Source organism: Diplotaxodon limnothrissa, linkage group LG7, assembly GCF_057381915.1.
Source record: "Diplotaxodon limnothrissa isolate DT_005_m linkage group LG7, D_limnothrissa_male_GT1.1, whole genome shotgun sequence".
NCBI classification, from domain to species: Eukaryota; Metazoa; Chordata; class Actinopteri; order Cichliformes; family Cichlidae; genus Diplotaxodon; species Diplotaxodon limnothrissa.
This window is the reverse complement of record NC_140602.1, coordinates 8,109,758-8,132,241: the sequence shown is the minus strand read 5'-3', so window position 1 is coordinate 8,132,241 and position 22,484 is coordinate 8,109,758. Positions and strand designations below refer to the sequence as shown.

At 42.1% G+C, this 22,484-nt stretch overlaps 1 protein-coding gene across 1 annotated transcript in view; it reads right to left on the bottom strand.

Annotated features, from left to right (window-relative positions):
• znf469 (zinc finger protein 469) overlaps positions 1-22,484 on the bottom strand; it is a 233,639-nt gene that overhangs the window by 16,992 nt on the left and 194,163 nt on the right. The window contains exon 4 of the mRNA XM_085359086.1: positions 22,118-22,331. The gene's annotated coding sequence lies outside the window, so the exon portion shown is untranslated. The remainder of the gene's footprint in view (positions 1-22,117; positions 22,332-22,484) is intronic.

Genomic DNA, 22,484 nt, shown 5'->3' with positions numbered 1-22,484 from the left:
ATAAGGTAAAAGACACTTCATGCTTTCTTCACCAAGCCACATACCACAAAAGACAACCTAAACTCATTAAACACTGGCTGAAAGGTATCTGAGGAAAGTCCCGTTATAAAGTGGTCATGGTAGAACAATTACTGAATCTGGATACAGTAGATGCAAAAGGTGAAAGGTGAAACATAGAAGCTTTGGCTTTAGCTCTTTCAGTCACACGTTACAAAGAAATCATAACAATCCTGACAAATTCAGATGTGCCAGATAAAAAAAAGACCATCTGTTAATCTTTACTTTGACGTTAAAGTATGTGAAGTTTTTTTTTTAAATAATTGAAACCGGTTTTATTTAATAATTAGATACATGTCTTTTTCATCCTCTACATGAAAATAAACTTTGATCTTTACAAACCTTGAGGTAAATTATTGTACACACATACTCAAGGACTGAAACGGCATGTAGGTTTATACGGTACAGACATATTTATGTAAACTTTGTCTGCAGTTTCTCTTTCATTAAATAATTTCTGCAGCCATTAGTTATCAGATTCCCATAAATCCATGATACCGTGTTACAATAAAAGTGTCCATCTATTTATGACATACATGTTTTGCTCCATTAATATTTGCATATCCTGTGCCTTAAAGAAGCCAGAGGCAGTGAGACTCTGGCGCCAGTAGCACATAGGTGAAAGTCCAGAGATGAGACTGGGCCTGCGAAAGATGCGCAACAACCTCTTTGGCCTCTGGGGAATCAGCCCTTTGTTAGTGACCCATCACCCTACCTCCCATGAGCAAATGAACAACCTCACCTAACACAAGCGTGCAGAAACAAGCCGCGCGGTAGCCACAAAATTTTGACACAAGCTTCCTTGTCGTCATACGCCATGCCTAAATGGCAAAATACTTATTCAGCCATGCACATGCTGCTATTTCTACACGGTAACAAAAGCTCTAAAATGATTTTTACAACTGGCATAAAGTCTGTGCCTCACACTAATGTTTTAAGCAGTGAAGAAATTCTATATCCCCCTGCAAAAAGAGTAAAAGCAAACCTAACATCACTGGGTATTTAAAGCATGTTGTGTGTTGAACTAAGTATGGAAGAACAGGCAATATTAAATAATTTTGAGATTCTAGTTAGATTTGTTTCTCTTTTAGACAGCCAGATAAGCCCGCATACTACAGCCTTTTGTGGACAGATGCTTTCATTAGAAGAAGTTGGGAGTGGCAGAAATCCATTAAAGACAATGAGGCAAAAGTCTTTTAGACTCCTGTTTACCTGCAGGATATACTCATGACCTTTCACCTTCAGGTTCAACTTTTGCTTAGTAAGGTTTAGACAGGAGTTAGTGTGCACGTATCTCCAGACAAGGGGACAGTCAAGTCCCGGCATGTGACTGTGAAACTTTGGGAAAGGGGGCCATTTAAATGCAGTACATGTCAGTGCCACATAAAACAAGCACATTTTCATGAAATACAGTTTTTCTGTGAGACTTCACAGCTGGCAGATATACAAAAACTCTTTTGTGAACATTTGGTCTCACTTCATGATAGCAGTTAGGAAAATGGTTCAGGTTTTACGTGAGTGCATGAAAGTGCATTCACACATTCAGAGGAGTAAAATTGTATATGTGTGCTGTATTTATCCAGACAAGTCTGTTTATGTACAACGTGAGTATAAGTTGTATGACTGACATGCACAATGTTTGGGTTTTTATAGAGTAGTAGATGTAATATTACTTTACGGCACCAGCGGCTGAATCAAAGTCAGATTTAATTCTGACTTGATCTTGTCACAGAGATTTAAATCAAAAGGAGAGCGGGTTTGTAATGGAAAGTAATTCACTCCTTTTAGATTTGGCAGCATCTGATGTGCCATATGCTGAGAGAAAGAGCTCAGTATTCTACCGTTAGGTTGGGACAGAGACAAGAACAGAGAAAAAACAAAAAAAAACATGACCAGTAAACTTCTGTTTTCTTGCTTCAAACATCATTCCCAGATGAACCATTGTGCCTCTTCTTTCCTTCATTCTATCTTGTGCTGTCTGTCTTAACACTTTCTTTCTGTCTCCATCCCACACCCACATGAAAGAAAATCTCTTCAGTTTAGCATTAGGCTACAGGAACTGAGGGACAGGTGGGGGTTGGTCATGAGAGGAAACAAAAACATTTGTGGAAGATTTAGGACGAAGGTTACTGGAGTGGCTGCATGACTGACAGTCACAGCTTAATGCTAAAATGTCTGTGAAGAAGCTTCTCGGATGATAAGTGAAACATCTTCAAGCAACTTAAAGAAGTCCAGACGCTTTTCTTTCCAAGCTCCTTAGACTTAGCTTAGGTTGTTTGGAGTTGAGTGTATTAGGGTGACAATAAGTATTTTGTGTCTCCAGCAGAATTCTAACATTTATGTGAGGAGATGAGTGGAAAGGGTAGCAAAGAAAAAACACAGCTTAATATTTTTCCCTCCCTTTTTTATTCTTCCGTCCAATTTGCACCAATGCCAAAATCAGTAGGCCCCTGGCAAATGGCAAAGAGGGAATTCCAGGTCTAGTGTGCGTGAGTCAGTACCAGCATTTTCCAAATTCACTCTGCCTGTGTCTCTTTAAATAGCCTAAGGAAATGTCCAAATGACCTAATTATGACTTTCCTAAGTAGCCTGTGTTAATGCATGACATGGTATTCAAAAATATCCAATGACAAAACAGCAGGATCTTGATGGTGATAAAGTTTGCTTCCCTTCTGTTTGGTTTTATTAGACGTATGTTAGGACCATAAGCTGGATTGTGTTTGTGTCTATGTTTCTTTGTGTTGTGTCTCAGATGTCAAGGATTTCCTTGGTCACGGCAGTTCTTCAAAGGCTTACTGAAGTTAAACGATCTGCCAGAGACATGACTGGACCAATTCATCACCCCTTACTCTATGTCACAATAGTGCAAACTGGAAACTCTGTTTCAGTAATGCATTTTACATCACTAAAATGCAGTCAAACTACTACTGAACTGTGGCAGCCTCTCTCTCACACACACACACACACACACACACACACACACACACACACACACACACACACACACACACACACACACACACACACACACACACACACACACACACACACACACACACACACACACACACAAAAAAAAGTTCTCTTGCCCGAACAAACATCATTAAAAATTTGTTTCTATTTTGGAGACTCAACACTTTGGTCCACTTCAGCAGTTCAGCTGCACCTAAAGTAGCACTTGGAAACAATAACAACGAATCCTATTTAAACAATAGCCTCGTTCATAGCAACAGAAGCTCAGTTTCAGCTGTCATTTAGTGAAATTTTAGCAGGATTCTAACTTTATCCTTTTACTGCTTGTGCCTCAGCACTGCTTGTTTAGTGCTGAGAGACAAGGTGGTATACATCCTGCTCAAAACCACTTTATAGTAATGGTTTGGAAAAGCCAAGACAATTAAGGCAAAATGAAGGAGAACGTGACACACTTGTTGGAGTGCCCCACATTCCATTCTAATTAGCTTGTCAATGTGCCACCTTTGTGAGTGAGACCTTTTTTATATGTTGCTGATAAAACTATCTATAAACAAATGGATTGGGGTGGGGGGGAGGGATCTGGGGGGCATGTGCAGGATCTGAAATAAGAAGTAGCATAGTTCTCAAATTCACAATTGGAGCAGTTGTTCTTTCTTGGAAATCAGAAAAGTCACAAAAAGGCTGGAGAAGAGATATGTGGAGGACGAAGGGATCTCAAGTAGAGAGGACTGTAAACTGCACTCAGAATCTAATTCAGAGCCGTTAAAATAATAAAGTCCCTTATCTGCAACAAACAGTTCGACCACAATATGCTGTGGAAATGTTAAGCTGCAGTGCACCTGTAGCTTACTCTTTCTTTCCTGACTTTAGTATCAGCACTGGCTACTTTACCCTTCCTTGCCTGTCAAAAGAAGATTTCATGGATAACAGTTTGGACTGTTGTCCAGCCGTGTCAGATTTTGGCAGAGACTTCAGCAGTGCTAAACCACAGCTGGTAAACAGCTTTTCCTATCTGATCAATGACTTAAATAGCGGAAGTCTGCACTGTTTCGGCATCATTCCCAATTTTGTTCCTTGTCTCTCTGTCCTCTTTCCTAGCGTTTCCTCTTATCTTTTGCACTTTCTCTGTCCAGTGGTTCTGTGTGGCATGTGTCTTGCTGCGGGTGCAGCAGGAGGACTACCTGATGCGTCGCTGTGTAGAATAGGACCAAGGGGTCTGCTGTTGAAAAGGAGCTCTGTGCTGCATCTGCAGATCGACTTACACGACCACTTCCTGCTTCCGACCAACTCCTCACAGGGAATCCTGTGTGCCAAGGCCGAAAAAAGCTCAAACAGAGGGGTTCAGTCCACCCAGGGGCTGAGCACAGGACCCTATTCATCCTCTCCCCAAGACTCCTCCCCTCTCTCCCCAACCAACCTTAGGATAGCTTTATTTTAAAATTCACAAATATTGCCCTCTCAGAGGCATTGAGATAAACCAACTGCTCATTCCCTTTTTTCACTGGGGCTTGACAGACAAGCTGTGCCAGTGCTGCCCCGAGACTGGTGAGGTGAAACACACTGGTGTTAAGCCTTTGTATGGTGTCTGTCTCTCTGACATGTATCCACTTACGTCAGAAGGTAAAGTAAGCAGCACGGGTTCATTGACAAAATGATGTATTTGAACATAGAAAAAAGGTTATATAATGGTTTAATGGTTAATGAGCCTTATAATTGAGTCACTGCAAGGGAATCCCGGCAGTCACAGTTAAAGGTGGAGGGTAAAATAAACAAATACATAAATAAATAAATCTCTGTCTGAGGCTAGGGGGAGCAAATCAGTTTGGTTACTGGAGTCGTGCTGCTATTCCAGGAATGCGTACTTTGTCCCATCTAGACCTGGCAGCAGTGGAGAGAACAGGAACTTGGGAATAGTAGTCTTCACCTGAGTTGGAATATTTACACAACCCTATGAGGGCCAATAAGGTAAGGCTATTTAAGATTCTTGGGGAAATGGCAAAGTGGGCAAGTAACTCTTAGGACAAACAAACCCAGCATTAATGTTTTTGGTTTCCCCCCTGCATATTGCTGAGACACAGTCTGTTTTCTCTAATGTCCTTGTCGTTTTTACCTTGGGTCGTTGGACACTGCCGTGTGTTTATACTTTACACACATTAAAACAGCACCCGATACGTCCATTCCTACCAGGGGGACAGAAAAACATTTAACTTGCCGGCTTCCTGGGCTTCCCCCTCGGATGTCAGCCTCAGATGAGGGTGAGAAGAATGACGTTCTGTACAGCCACTGCAAGAAGCCATTCATACATCCACAACTCCACCACAGACAGTGTGCAGCACTGACCCATGCTGGCTGGAACAGAACCAGCACTGATCCAGTCCCTGCTGTCTCTACACCACACAACATCAGTATTGATCTTTCTGTGCTGGATGCCACAGTGATCCTAAGGCTATATGCCCACTGATTCAGCAGGATCACTGCAGGGTCTCTGCAGAGATCCTGCACAACATCACCACTGACTCGAAGATTGTGCTCAATTGCTCAACATCTTCACAGATGAGATAGTACGCTTAGAGCCTATTAAAAACATTGGTATTTCTGGCTGAGCTCTCACTGAAGCATAGGAGTGTATGATGAAGAAATAAACCAGTTTTTACACGATTAATCTCCTGCTGATCAACAAACTTAATCAACTGAAACCACACTAAATGTTTTTGTATACTCCCCAATGCATTTCCAGTGCTGAAAAGGAGGCCAAAGCACCTGGCAGCACTCACTTTGTTCCCATCAAATGTGCTCGGGCTCACTGGAGACCAGTGCAGGAGGCTGAGATAGAGAAAGCAGCTTCTGTGCATCAACCATACCCCACCTGTCTGACATACCTGTGTGGAACGCTGGCGGCCGAGCAAGCCAAAGAGCAAACCAGAGAATATTCTGTGTACCTAAGAATATTTTTCTCAGCCCATGTCTTAGCAATTAATAGAGGGCTTACATAAAATCGTTGTTATATGTTCTCAGGTTTTAATATAGGTGAGTACAGTGAGTGTGACTTATTCCAAATCTGACAGATTATGGGGCCTCAAATGGCTAAAAGTGAAAGTGAGACTTACAATACCCTTGGGTAGCATGGAGAATATACTTACTCTTGTACACAATGCCACTATCAAAATTTCTAAAAGGGGATTATTCATGATGAAAACATTTTATTTCCAGACACACAGCTTAAGGGAAGGTTCACTCTAAACAGAAGTACACAAATGTCATCCTCTGGCCAGTAGTGCTATTTTATCTGGGCTTTGGACATAATGAATAATATTGAATTAATTCATCTACAAAAATTGCTGTGGGTAATTTTTCTTCTACCAGAAGCAAGCCGCAGTAGTCGTGCCCGCTATCTCATGAATTATACTTTGCCTCTCCTTCCTATTTTTACAGCTGCTGCACAACTAGATCTGCTTGAATGCTTAACTCTTTGGTCACAAAGAACTATAAGAAACCCAGAGTATTCAAGACTAAGGTTCTCACAGTCACCCAAACACCAACAATCCCCTCTTGACCTTCAGCCATATGTGAGCATTCACATCCTGAGTTATGTGTGAACATAATGCTCCGTGCATTTCAAAAAAACATTTTTATCAGTGAACGAGTAATGATTTACAGCCTATGTTTTTCTACTTTGATTTAGCCAATTTACTTCAAAACGCAAGAGTTGAAACCACAATCCCATATCAGACTTTCACCAAATCAACACTTGGAAAACATTAAGTAAACACTGAACAATCGTGGACAAACGCCTGCGCCGGTGCTAAGAATGGTCTCCAAAATCTGAAATGAGCTCACTTAAGGAAGTAACATACCTTAAAGTGAGAGATGACGTTTGTTTTAACTCAGAACTGGTGTTTATTTCTTTTGCTGTTTATATGGTTGACTGCATACTACAACAGCATTTCACATTTCTGACATCTTATAAACTTACAATAAATAACTCAAGTGAAATGACTACTGTGAGCATTACAGCACAGTTTGCCAACTTCTTTTTGTCTTCGCTTCCAGAATGATGCACATCAGATGAATACCTTTCTGGTTGCACAAGCTGAGGTAAGGATAGCACGCTCTAATTTATGTGTCAAACTCCGTATCCATGAAAAGTGCTAGTGCTGCACCCAGGAGCTGCTCTGATGAATATAACATTTGGCCAGGGTGCTGGGATCGGAAGCCCTGTCACAGTCCATTAAAAGGCTGAGACAGGGACAAGCTACAACCTGTAACCCTGCGCTGGTGACCTCTCAGCTTAGCATTATGGTCTCATTGCAGCCCCACTAGAAAAACTGTCGGTCTGGGCTGTGGTCTGTCTTTTGCCCTTTTGACCTCACTTCAATTTGTCATGCCAACATCGCGTGCCCAACCATTTGTTTTGGCACAGTCTTCATCTCTTGGGTAGCAGGAAAGCCATTAATCTAGGGCTACTGGGTCTTTAGGGGCCATGTGAGGACCTTTCGCCACTACAACACACCCAGATTTTGGTCAAAGATTTAGTCAAAAATAGGAGCAATAATTTATCAAGTGTAAATATTAAAATATCTACAAATGCTAAATAAATAAGAGTTGTTCAAATGTAAACTGTGATTACAGAAGATGACTTTGATCCTGCTTTCTTATTATCCACTTACTGAGGATAGAGAGTTACATTAGAATTATCTGCTTAACTGTGATTCACAACCATCTCAAACATAACATAAATACAAGGAAGCCCCTTTCATGTCCTTTTTTTATCTACTGCAAAATGCGTACCTTAACTTCTTTTTTGTTTTTACAGAAAGACACTTTCAGAGTTCATGTACTGAAAACTATGTGGAGGAGTACCATTTGCAACACTTCCAGGAAAGAATAACAAATGAAGATAGTCTCATGTGATTGGTGATTTTTCATCTCTTATCCACCTTGCTATCGCGCATGCAGACCGAGGACAGGAAAATTAAAATGAAATATAGGCTCGTAAAGTTTTGAGAGGATTTGAAATGTTAAAAGCTTCTACTGACCTCAAAAAACAAATACGCAAATCACTGCTGTTATGTTTTGAAGGATAGGGAAAACTAGCAGAAGACAGAAAATGCGTCTGAGGATATGCTCTTATCTAACATTAGAATACCTTTCTTTCTATGGCAAGGTAGTCTGCTTCAAACCAGCAGAGAGAGCAAATAGCAGGTCAGGCAGTCCACACATCATCAGGTCTTAGGCTCTTGGCTGCAATCTTGGAGGAATTTATGAATGGTGTTTAGCTGGTTTGGTCAGGGGCTCAGATATTTCTGCCAGACTGCTGCAGCTCCAGCAGACTAGAATAACCTCAGTGTTGCAATCTCTCCACAGACGCCCAGCTGATGTTCCATTGTTAAAAAAGGAAAAAGTAATGGTAGCAGGGAGGTTAGTTCCCCCTGAATTAAATGGGAAAATGACATCACAGTGGTAAAAAAGGCACCACTGATAAGGTATGTAGCTTTAGTATTTTTGTGTGATCTTGTCTGAAAGTAAAGCGTCCATATGTTGTTTATCAGCTACGATGTGTAATTGTAGCATATCAGTTGTGTACTTGGCAGGCAACAGTCTGCTCTTTATGTCATCTGAGAGTATCTGAATAATATTTCTGCTAACCACAGTGTGAGTGTGATTATAAAATGAAAGGGAACTGAGGTCAGAGAAGAGATGACGAGATGCTTTTATCTGCCGCTGTTTAAGGTGGAATGTTAGAGGTGAGCAAGTTGAGAGCCAGCTCTGTAGTGCAGGTCAGAAAGAAGGAGCCTCTGAGTATAGCAGAGTCGCAATTTGAAGAATCCACCAAGTAGACTTTTCTCCACATTCTTTGAGTCTCTTTTCCACCTTTCAGAGATTGTTTTAGTTTCCGAGAGAAGCTCAGCATGTCCTTGAGACAGTGTCTTGCATTTTTAGAACTTCTGTCCCTCTTTGTTCATTTCTTCTAATACGTTGTTGGTACAAATGACCAAATCCCACTGAAAACAAATACTGTCCTGTTCCATTCATTTTCCTGGAAGTCAGGGGAAAAAGAACAGTAACAGATGGGGATGACACATCAGGCTGGGTGGCTGGCCACACTGGTATAGTAGAAAGTTGTGAGTCAGACTGAAAACTAGGGAAGCATTTGAAGAATGGGTGACTATCTGGAATGTGCGATTCAGCGCATGTGCAGTGAACCCCTTAGAGAAGTGCCATGCCATTGGGCCAAGGAAAAGTTTTTCTGTTATTTCACATTTCCAAGCATTAGGTGCTTTTACTGCTGCACCAACAGTCAAAAAAACCTTGGGGCCACATACTGTTGGTGTGTAACTGCTTTACACTCAGTCTGGCTAGCTGACTGGCGTGGTGAGAAGGAACAGTTGACAAGGTAGAAATCTGATGATCCACTTAGCAGTCTTTAAAGCTTCATGAACCTTTTCTCACTCTCTCGAGGATCCATCTGTCCTAAATCTTTCCCAGCACTCTTCCTTCTTTGCATATTTTTGCTGTTACCTTGCCTCTGCCCTCCTACTTTTGCTCCATTTTCCATTTTAACCCCTCCCTCTTTTCTCATCCCTTTTACTAGCTTCTTTTTTGTTTGGTCCTCTGTAGCACTTGACTCTTTCCCTTCGGAGACAGACACTTTAACAAGCCTGCCCCAGTGGGCAGTAGACAGAGAGGGGAGGTTATTTTTAGATTGCAAACAGATTAAAAGGGGAACGTTTTTCTTCATCCTTGTAAAGAGTCCTCTTCTCTCTCTTTCAGTCTGTAAAGGAGTTTAGCATCTCTGTGGGGGATCTCATGTTACCTCCCCCACACAAACTCTTATTTTCCCAGACCCATGTAACCCCCCCCCCCCACCCACCATCACACTCATCCTCTCCAAACACTGACATCATTCGTCAGACTGAACTCTTTCCTCTGCTCTCTGTGGGGGCTGTTCTGAACAGTCTGTACAGCATAAAATGGGTGAGTCTCAGCTCCTGACACAAACCAAGCAATGGCAGGAAAGAAAATCTGTCAAAAAACACACATCTGATACATCATTGCATCCTTAGAGCAGTTGTCCTCACATGACCTTTTTTCAGCGAGACTACCACATTAGACACACACACATCTACACCCTGTTAAAAGGGTGCTAAAAGAATAAATCACACAACTGCATTAGGAATAATTAGGCCAGTGGAGTTTGGGAGGTGACGGGCGAGCTTACTTCAGCGTTTTCCTGTCTTGGACCGAGACCAGAGTCTGACTTTTTTCTCCTGTCGCAAACACATACACACACATATCAACCGTGTGGATCACCTCATCTCTGGCCTGAGCTGGTGAAGTAAAAGGGGGAGACACGGCCTTCTGGGTTTTACTGCTCCTACACTCACTGACCCATACCGAGGTCTAAAGTCGGATACAGCTCCTGTAACTTTCCTGAAAGTGGCCTCATTCCTTTGAAAATATTCTGTTTTTAGAAGTGCAGCCTTTCCCTCACCCTTAATTTGAAGAAGTGAGTTCTTAAGGAGCGGGTGATATTGCGTGTTAGTCGGCCTGGCAGGGACCAAGCAGGAAATCTTTCATTAAAATTCACTCAAGGTCCATCATGACTTGAAGCTCTGTGTTAGATATTGAATAATAACTAACAGAGAGCAGTTCTGTTGAAGGGTTTATAATCCTCTGCATCACAGCTTGACCAATAAATCCTGGGAACTCAGTTATAAATCAACAGCCTAGATAAACAGAGATTAAAAGTTTCTAACTGAACGCTGTGTTTGGAGCTCTTTTTGTGTACGTGCTTTCTCCACCTGAAACTTTCTGAACGTTTCTGATATTCTCACAACAGAGCTTAAAAAAGAGCAAAGGGTGTTATCTACCTGATGTAAAGGAAGATTGGAAATGAGGAGGGAAAGTAATAAAGACGAACCAAAAGAGAAAATGATCACAGAGCGTTGAGCTACATCAAAGTACTTCAAATGGCTTTTTCTCAAGCATCGTGAGCTGAACTATGAGCACATTTGGGCTAATTGTCAATCACACGTAAAAATATTTATGCGGAATATCTACTCTTATCCAAACCATGCGGTTCAACTAAGCAAAGCAGCTCCCCAATGGAAATAGATGTTGGCTTTTCTTAAACACTACCACCCCCACTTCTTCTTATCCTTCTTTTCATCTCTTTCATTCTCTAGTAAAGTCACGGAAAACAAAATGTCAGCAATAAAAGTGAATTTCTTCTGTGAAATAGAATAGCTAAGGCCAAGCGTGTAATTTCATAAGCAGAAGGCACGTGAGTGCCTCTGGGAATATAAGATCCCTGTGGCAGAGCAGGCTCAGACTCAGTCTTTGCTGTAGTTAGAGGGAAACCTGATAGTAATACCTCTGCTCTGCTCGCCTATGAGTCTGTCATTCAAATTGTAGGAGGGGCTTAGACAACAGTGGCACTGTAGCATCTAACAGAGCCATGAGGATTTAGAAGAGGTGGACTGAGGTGGTTTTCCCAACAACATCTGTAACTTTCTCTGGAGGACCAGAGACTGTAGGTCTTAGTTTGTGTCTAGAACCAGGACACATAGAGTGGCAGGGGTGGAAGAAGCCAGAGAGAGATTAGTTCAAAAGTAGGAACATTGAAGAAGATAGTAGTAGTGCTGTAAGACAGTACAGGGGATACCTTAGCCCCTCTCCAAGGTGCAGATACAGACAGATCCTTAGATGTGTTTAAGCTCTGGAAATAAAAGCAACGCTCATTCTAACATCACTGAGATTTAAGCTGAGAGGCATAAGGTATGTAAGGTAAAGAAGAAAGCTGATGATCTGCTCCACATCTTACATATGATATCAACAAAGCCTCCCTGTAACTACTGACACAACAAACTCAAACCTGACATTGCAATCTCACCATTAAGTCTGTTAATACATTTTCCTCCACAGGACACTTTGTGTGTCTGTTGCATTTACTCATAATCCCACCGTGTCTTACAGGAAGCAGTTATTCCCACTCGCTAAATCTGGATAAAGATGGAAGCTTTTGAAAGTTATTCCTCAAAACCCCATGGAGCAAAATGTGACTTTGTAGTAAGAAATGATGTACATCACAGTTTTTGTTTCAGCCAAGAGGGCTTAGAGGACTTACACAGACCAAAATCATACCTATCTCTGGTATCAATGGTCATTTTAGGCCTCGCTGGATGCCTCGGAGCTGATAGCATCTCACAGACTGACAGTCTCATGTCTGACATCAGATACAGAGTAAAATAAGTTGGCAGATGTAGCCACACTTTTTGAGTTCCCTGCTGCTTTAACCTTTCAGATGTGCATCGGTAGCCACACATGGTTCACATAACAAACCCCTTTTTTTCTCCTCGGCAGTTTAAGGCTGCATGCGAACACGGAAATGAGATATACACTATGGTGCTGAGGCTGAAGAGTCAGGCATCAACTTTCTAATGCAGAGTTATAACCCACAGATAGGCATGACATACCACAAAAGGGCATTTGAACAAAAACATGTGTAGGTGTACGTATACACGGCTGCATATATACAACACAGACGGAAGAAGATAAACAAATCCAAACAAATGGATATGTACATACACACGGGCTGAGTCAATGAGCGGTGATGATGAAGATTTTGTCCCTACTTCCAAACGGGTACAGAGCAAAAGATGCTACATGAAATAAAACCGCTGTGAAAGGATGCAAAGCTGCTTTCATGGACTGGACTTTTCCCACTGGATAATTTCCTGTTTCAAAGATCAGTGAAACATTTATTTATGAAATAACACTGTCCGCAGGCGAAGAGTAATCCAATGAACTAATTTGTTCTCTTTAGATGTCCAACTTTTTCAAATGTAAAAAGGACTGTGGGAATCTGGGATAGAAACACAAGTAAATAAAAAAAAGAAGGATGAAAATGAAACTATGTTTCAACCAGTCTGACGCTCCCATCAAATGACAATGTTTAACTCTAATTTATACTGAAGTTTGTTATTACTCCACCCTGTCACCTTATCCATCAGTACCTCCCATTTGTCCCACCCAAACACCTGCTTTAGCCCTCTAAAATGTGAGTTTATCATCCTTGAAAAGTGAGCATGTGTGAACAAATTACATCTTTTCCCCACATTATCACGGTATACACTGAGATTCATTATCTGTGTTTCCTGCAATGTGCAGCACACTAGGATAGACTAATATGTGAAAGAAAATGGGACAAATGTGAGTCAAGGGCAGCAATAAAGACTGTCTCTGACTAAGATGAAGAAGACTTTTTTTCCAGCACTAACAGAATTTCCTCGCAGCCTTAGCCTTCTTTTTAATCTTTGTGTTAGTAGCAGATTAATAAGTTGAATGAGTTCACAAACGGGCACACAGATTCTTGTGTATCTATTGCACAAGAAGATATTGCATTCATTCATTTTTTTGGAAACTTTCCCTAACTCTCACCATAATCACTACTTGCCTTACTCTAACTCTAACTTGAAACTAAACCTAAGTTTAACCAAACCGTAAACCCAGTCCTTCATTCTGTTCTGATTTATGTTATGGACTCTTGCAAGTGGTGGGTAAACAGATTTATGTCCTGATAACATGAGTAATTCCACGCACCCCCACACAAACACCCCCCCCCCCCCCCCCCCCCTCCCTAAAACAGACGGTGAATGTTTGGCTGCGCCAGCTGTCTGAGCTTGACGCTGGGTGTGGGGTGTATATAATTGTCTGACAGGCTGTATGGTGTGTATACACATAGTCATAAACAGAATCTGGAGCGGAAGCACTGATCATTTAGATGCTTGACCTCATGACCCCAGGGTTGAACTGTTATCCATTCATTATGTGTAATATCTGGCCTCTGTGTTTGGAGGAAACACTGGGCGCAGCACTGGACCGCAGCCAGGCAGACTGTTTGTGTGTGTGTGAGTGTGTGTGAGCGTGTGACTTTGTGAGTGTGCTTTTGGAAAGGATGCATGAGCTGAAGAGTTTTCCTGATTTCATCTTTATTGTTTATGTTCTCATATGTAAGTAAATATAAATGATCCAAAGGTCTGTTTGCGTGTCTGTGCATGAAAGTGTGTAAACATGTCTATATCCAGGCCTTTGATGCTGACCACAGTGGCAATGCACTGTAGTGAACTTTAAGCCGAAAGGGAGCGAGACCCACAGAGAAACACATTTCGGTGTCAAAAACATCTGCATTTATATATAACTACTCTGAAAATACAACTGTTGAATTATATGTACGCTGCAAAAGTGGGAAAACTCACTTTCCGTTGCCAGCATCTTTCTCTTTAAACAATCTGGGAATAAAACACAATGCACAAATGGGCAATAATGCATTTAAAAACATTCAGCAGGCTGTGTCACCTTCTAACCTAACCTTTTAAATATTTGTGCCTGAGTGTGTGAATACAACACTTAAGCATTGTCAGGATGTGGGCATCCCAAACTGATGCAAATTCAAAGAGAGCCTGTGTGATGACAATATTATCTCACTGCTACTTTCCCTTTTTCTGGAAGTATGTGTGTGAGCATTACTAAATTGCCTAATAGCACTTCACCTCAGTCATTTCAGATTTCAACTCCTGTAAGGCCACTGTGAACTCCTTAAGCAAATACCACAGAGAAAGGAGAAAGGACAGAGAGGGATGAACATCTAGCAAAGATGCCCGTTTGAACCGGAAATATTTAGCAGGGTTAGAACTTTTGGCTCTTTGAAGCAGAAACACTAGAGAGGACCTGGCAAATATATATGTGTTTGAAGGCCAAATAGTGCTGAAGGCAGAGCTCCCATGGGGAATCTGACAGTAAAGCGGCTTTCCACTATGCTCACAGTTTAAATAAGAGACACAATAAGCTCAGTCATCGAGGAAAAGATGCCCTTATCCTAACCCCCATATAGCTGGAACACTGTGAGATATTTCATATTTAATGTGGTACAGAATACCCTATACACACACACACACACACACACACACATACACACACACACACACTGAGAGACAGACAGGATTCATTATCCCATTCTTTAATGGCATGAGGTGCCAGGTTCATTGACTGACAGAGCTAATTAGAGAGGCATGAAAGTTTAAGCAGCATGTGACTCCCCTGACCCATAAAAACCTGTCATGTTTGTTGGTTCAATTGAGGGCATCATCCTTTCATCTCATCCAACTATAGTATCAGGTTTCTCTCAGTTATACCATAAACAGCCTGAGCCTAATCTTTAAATAAGACCCTGTATTGTTTCTTTGTAGGAGTGGCAGGTTATTTTAAAGAACTGTGAAACTGAGAAAACTTCAGTAAAACTCATAGGCCATGAGGTAAAAGTTAAACTTCCTGATTTTTGTGCAAAATCCTGCCTCCTCTATAAGCCTTTTTAAAATCACATATCTGTCAACAGTTAAAATGAATGTGGTCATCTGTCCATGACACAGATTGCTGTGCCACGGATGACAGTCATCAGTAGTCCAAGAAAGAAGCTTTGAAGTGAAACCACAGCGTTCCACCCAGTTCTCATGGCTTTCCCTTTAAATAGAGCATGACATCAGACTGTGAGCAGGTCTACCGGCCCCAGCCCAAAACAAATGTGTCCAAACAATGCCACATCTGGAGCGAAACGTAGAAGTAAGCAGAGACCAGCAGGAATGTAGCGGAGAGGGGTTGAAAAGGGAAAGTGATCCTGAAGTTATCAAGCTGCAGGCCAAGGTAACTATAGCATAATTTACAAATGATGCATCTGCCCTTCACTCACAAAGGAATGATGCAGCAGGTTCAAATGTCAGGGTTAAAAAAATGGGATAAAGACATATTTCAGCACACTGAAAGTAAACATAAACCTGCCAATCCATACGTAACTCGCTGTCTGACCTCTAAGTTCTGGCAAGCGTTAGAGAAAAAACATCTTATTTGATTTGATCACCTTTGACTTTTCTGTGCAGATACAAGAGGAGCTCTGCAGAAAGTCTTCTCAGGAAGCTAGGTCTTGTTGTCAGTGTCAGAAGCAATCAGAGCTGCTGGGTCTGCCTTCACGCAGCAGAAGAGCAGAGGTGCAAGGCAAAAATTCAGGCCAATTTTCTGCCTGTTGGATAGAGTGTCTAATAAACACATGACGGCTGATCCAGAGGTTATTTGTCAGCAGACCCACAGTACACCACCTACAGTCTGACACAGAAATTTGGACTTACAGTCAAGAATGCATAAAATGCGCACCGTAACACACGGACACATGCACACTTTAGAACACATTGCATATCTATATATTAACTTGGATTTGCGTAGGAGGTTAAGGAGACCTTCAGAATGAAGGTGTGATCTGATAAATACAGACATACAATAAGATGGAAAATATGGCGGATGTGCAGTAGTTGAATAAGAGGACAGAGAAATCAAAGAATAAGAGGAGTAGAAGTAGGTAGGAGAAAGAGACAAAATGATAGAACCTGAGGGACTCGCTGCTCCCCAAAGTCATGTGTTTTACATCTGCACTGCAATTTATAAAGCATCTGCCTCCAAATCCTATTTACAGGCCTGATTCTAGGCACGGACAGACTAGTTCGCCAGTAAGAGCGCCACCAGCTGGAGAAGGCACCTGACAGTGGGTCGCATAAATGAGCTAATTACTAAATGAAGTACTTCATTATAAAGACTCTTTAAAGGAAAGCCAGTAATGCCTGACTGAAAAGTTTGAGAGTTACAGTGAAAGCAAGCAAGCTGAGGAAAGGATATGAGGTGAATGAGGTCAAGAAGTTCAATTCTAAGAGTGTCCTGATAATATTCATGTCACTTACTGCACAACTTACACAATGGAATAAATAAACTGAGAGCGGTACAAAGGATGCTGGAAAAGGAACAATAAAAGTAAAAATTACTGCACAATATTTTTGTAATATGAAGTCTGCTGTTTATAGTGCCAGTGTCTTAAATCACACTGGTCTCTATTGATGTTAGCGATCAGCCGACAAACACATAACAATTTTTAATCATGAGGCCATCTCTTCAATTATATATTCAAATTTAGCTGAAAATTATATGGGCCAAGAAATTTAAAAATACTCTCATCTAACTTTGAGGTTTTTTGAGTTTTAATGACTGAGAGCACCATGAGAAGTCTGTGATGAAAGCAATAATTTATCATGAATTCAAAGCTCTTTCCTTTAAGGTATTACCAAGCGCATCATTTCTCTTATGTTTTCGCCAACTGTAGATGGTTTCTGCTCACACTCAGGAGGCAACAGTGTCCAGTAAAAGATGGAGGGAGGGAATTCAAAATATAACAGTATGGTAATTCCAGTTATGGTTGAAAATTATTATGGGTGTAGTCAGTAATAATTAAAGAAATACTCGTTTACTAAGACTGTGTTTCTTTGATCATTCACCAGTGAGAATAAGATAAAGGTAAATGGAATATTTAAGCAAGTAGAAACTAGTCAACATCTAAAAATTAGTGCTGAGAAAAATCTGGATTTTGTCCTTGACAACAGTAAATAACGCACAGATTATGGTCACAAAATAAACTCATTATGTCCTCAAAATACATTATTTACAAAGAATTCCAATCAAATCTACACCCTTCAAGGTTGTCTCCTTGTGCAGTCATACACTGCTTCCAGTCATCCTGCTGATACTGTTCTGACCACTTTGTGTTTGTTTGGGATTCATGCTGAATCTCCACTGTGTCAAGACCTGACAAACTCGCCCCAACGCAAATTTGGTAAAAAGAAAAGATAGGAGATAAGCAAAGATTGTGGTGGTAGTTCCAAAAAACGTTGCGATTTTTACCAGCATTTTCACATGTGCTAAATGTTCCCTTACTCTGTAGGACGTTAGTGCATAAATCAAGTCTGGCAGATTGACACTGTGTTCATCTGCGGTGCACAACCCTGACAATCTCAAAATAAAAAAAGAGAGAAAGAAACACAAACAAAAAACGATAACCATGCTCTTGTTCACATTCCTCACATGATGTGCTTTCTGAAGAACTGGACTCCACGAAGTCAAGAGTGTTGTTTGGTCTTAAGGGTCATAGTGTGAGGTTCAGCTTTCATCACCAGTGATAATCCTCAACATGAGGGTCAGTTCAGTTTAACACAGACTTAGATTTTTCATGTCTGGAGAAGTTTTGGAGAACTTATTTTTTCCCCAATACCTTTGCACCATAATCCATAATCACTGACTACATTAACTTCTGTGCGGATGACACTCTGCCCCTTTTGAAGGTACAGTGTTTCTCCAACAACAAGCCCTGGATCAACCCTGAAATGAAGGCTCTCCCCCAGCCCCATCATCTCTGCTGCAAACACCCTATCTTCAACCAGTGCCAGCTTTTCTTCCCATGACTTCTTAGCCCTCAGCCATCATCCACCACCTCTGCTTCAAAAGACTCCATCCCACGCCCCCCTTCCTCCAACACCATCCTGTCCCTTTCAACACTTCAGGTGAGGAACGAGCTGCGAGAGATCAAGATGCAAAAGGCTGAAGGTCCAAGTGGAATCAGCTCCAAGCTCCTGAGGTGCCGCGCTGACCAACTGTTTGGCATCATGTTCAACATGAGCCTGAAGCTGGGGAAAGTACCACAGCTGTGAAAGACATCCTATATGGTACCAGTACCAAAGACCACGCATCCGGAGGACCTCAGCAGCCACAGGCTGGTAGCACTGATCTCACGTCTGATTAAGACCCTCAAGAGACTGGTCCTCAAACATATTTGCCTCCTCCTTCAGTCTTCATTGGATCTGGTGTAGTTTGCTTACCAGCCTAGAATCGGGGTGGATGATGCCACCATCTACGTCCTGCACCGAACTCTGACCCAGCTGGAGAAGCCTGGAAGCACTGTAAGGATCTCCAGTGCTTTGAACACCATCCAGCCTGGACTTCTGAGGTAGAAGCTGGAGCTGTCCCAGTGGTTAGTGGACTACCTCACTGATAGCTCTGGTATAGCTGGCCTCATAACAGGTGAGGATGACTCAGAATACAGACTGTGTGGACTGGTGCCAGCGTGACCATCTTCTGATCAATGTGGGAAACCAAGGAGCTGGTGTAGGATTTCCGCAGGTGCAGACCCACCACACCGACACCAGTGAACATCCAGGGAACTGACATTAAGAGAGCAGACTCTTATAAGTACACGGATGTTCACCTGAAGAATAAATGGAGTCACAACACTGATGCTCTTTACAGGAAGGGTCAGAGCAGACTGCTGAGGAGATCTTTTGGAGGGGGGCGCTTCTGAAGACCTTTTTTCACTCTGTGGTGATGTCAGCCATCTTCTATGATGTTGTCTGTTGGAACAGTAGCTTATCTACAGCTGAGAGAAAGCGTTTAGAGAAGCTCATCATGAAGGCCAGCGCTGCTTTCGGATGCCCTCTCGACCCAGTGCAGGTGGAAGGAAACAGAAGAACTTTGGCAAAAATAACACCACTGTTATTTGCACAGTTTTTCCATTTTCTGTTTTTAATAATCTTTTACATTTTTAATAACTTAATAACTGCACATTATTTTTTTTATTATGCTGTAAATTGTTTTTTTTTTTTTATCTCCATGCTCCATCTGCCTGTCACTTTGCTGCGGGAACACTTGAATTTCCCCAGTTACTGACAATACGGGATATTTCTATTCTATATTTCTATTCTAATCCCACGGAGGAAGGACAGAGCAGACATGAGCACTGAAGTCACCGTTCACCTTTCACTACCAAATTATAATGAAAGTCTTCTCAGTCCTGCCAGCACTGAGCCAGAGAAGTCAGAAAGTCATGATGACATCACTCAACATAAAAATTAATGGAATATTGGAATATTCTCCACTGTATTACGTACCTGCTGAGCTGATAATAAACCAACCTTTAAACCATTGTCATGCCCCTTAGACACGTCAGTGAGGATAAATTGAAAAAAAGTGCACTTATCACAAATAATATGTGTGTGCCACCTCTGGAGTAGTAAATCAGTATTAAGTCCTGGGGTTATTTTTTTTTTTTTTACACATTCTCCAGTGAAGGCTGCCTGCATGTGTTTTCATCAGAGGATTCTTGTGGACGATTCTTACAACAAATACTTTTTGTTATCCTCTTGCAGTTGCAAATGTTGATCTTTTATGTTTCCTTATGTCAGCAGTGATGCATGAGTGTGGCGGTAATCTCTTTGGGAGTCTAGAGTTACATTAACAGGCAGTACGAAAAGCAGGAGGTGGTGATGGTGTCAGGGGTTACGGTGACCTGACAAACACATGAACCACCCAGTGAGGAAGTCAACAAGAGATGCTTTCCACAGCAGCGCCGCGCACCCTAGCAACAGCAGTTGCTGGCAAACATGTGTCTGACAAATGTGCCATCTGAATCAATGACAGGGCCTCAATCATCACAATATGGGGCTGCTTCACAAGTATCTCACACAAACACAGTGAAGGGAGTGGGGGAGTGGAAGGGAAGAAGAGAAATAAGATGGAGAGAATGCAGGAGGCAAGGCAGATATTGATAGTGTGTGTTGGAGTGCTTTACAAGTCAAACTTGCAGAACTGTGCAGTTCTATTGTGTTCTATTGTTGTCCTTGGGGCTAAAGTGCTAGCAAACTGCCTCAACATGGGCGTCTTATGTCATTTTTTGCCACTAAAATCTCACTTTATCCAAACTATCCTTTCTGAAGCCAAACTGGAAGTTCACTCACGCTGTACTGTTTTTTCCTCTTCTGGCTCTCTTTAGAAGAATTTTTATATAATTTGATGCCCTCTGCTGATTCATCTTTATTTGCTGCTTGATCGGCATTGTGTAACACCACCAATGTTTTCAATCAGTTCTTTTCATTCTCCACACTATTATTTAATAAATCTGTTTGCCCCAGCCTTCTGTCTGTACTCCTTCTCGTGCTCTTTTTTTGTATTTTCTCTCTCTTTCTCGCCAGCTCTGGAAAGTACATTCGCACAGTTCAACAGTGACACAAGGACCGTCTCCTCATGGCAGACCATGCTTGTGTTTTTTCAATTACGCTAGGCTCCTGTACACCATTCATTTGGGAAACCATAATTCTCATGGCCTAGCAAAAACTAATGGAAAGTCACTTAGCTTTTTTTTTTTTTTTCTGGGAGAGGTATCGGAAAGACCCGTTCCCTGGAAGCTCGTCAGATGAGATGGAGAATAAAAACAGTAGGAATACTGTCTATGAAAATACAGGAGGTGTTGATAGGAGGTGAAGGCCTCGCAGAGGGGTTTCAGGGTGCAAGAACTTATGGGGTGAATGGGATCAGGAAGGAGGTGTGTGAAAGAATACAGATGGATGGATTTCCAAGGGAATGCAGATGAAAGTAAGAGAGTTGCAGGCCGGATCTGAAATGCCCAGCGGGGAGGAGGACAGATCCACTGAAATCACTTCAAAGCCTGGTGTCACTGGGCTGCAGATGAGTGCCTGCTGTCCTTTTTATTTACAGAGATGGGCCCCACTAGCCTTTTGCATTCAACAGCAATAAACAGTGCAAATAAATAAATATCCACATGTGGCCAAACACTCAGGTGCAGTAACACCACACCATTTAGCAGCTCATTTAAAATGACTTTATGGCTCTATATTACATTAACACTAGCCCAGAAGGGCAGTAAAAAGAGTGATATTAAGTTCATCTGACAAACAAAGCAATTTTTAAAAAACCAAAACATTCTTACAGAATAGTCACTTTCACCTTACTTTTCCAAAGTTTTTTTTTTTCTAATAATGCCTGCCACTTCATCCTGTTTCCTTCATGTGTGCCTCAGCCACAGTCTTTGCATGGCTACAACCCATTTGTCACCATTAACATAAACCTTTCACTGCTGACGCTGACTGCATTCATTTGTGCAAAGTCACAAACACACACATGCTGCATATTCAGAGGTGCAATCTCACATGAGCCAAAACACAGCTACCCACAACTGGTCATACTGTATGGGCAAACACGTGCACACACGTACACATGCATGATGAAAGTGGGAGTGACTTAACCTGGACAGGCCCCCTTACACCCCCACCTCCCAGCCCCCACCACAACAATCAACAGAGACTGACGGACAGTAAAGCAGAGCACATAGCAAGGCACGGTCAGGAGCAGCACATAAAGAAGGAAGTCTTACCTCAAGAGTAGCGCTGTGGAGCCGATGCAAGGAAAAGCTTCATGTTTGTAGCGGTCTCTTTCAGTCTTGGTATCTTTGTATCTCTCAGCTGTGGCAGACGGGAACTGAGACAGGCACAGGCAGCGCAGAGCGGAGCAGCGCTCAGCACACTTTAGAGGCAGAGAAGGCTGTGGAGCTGCGCAGACCCCGGGCCCGTTCGCTCCCACTCTGCCTTCTGAGGATGAAAAGAGAAGACTTCATTACCAGCTGAGACCACGCCTCTACCCCTCCAGCCTCTCTCCTCCCAAGCCCATTCTCTCCCTCCCCTCTGCCTTCACTACCTCCCTGCTTCCCTTCCACACTCCCAGCCAGTAGCACAGGCCCTGTC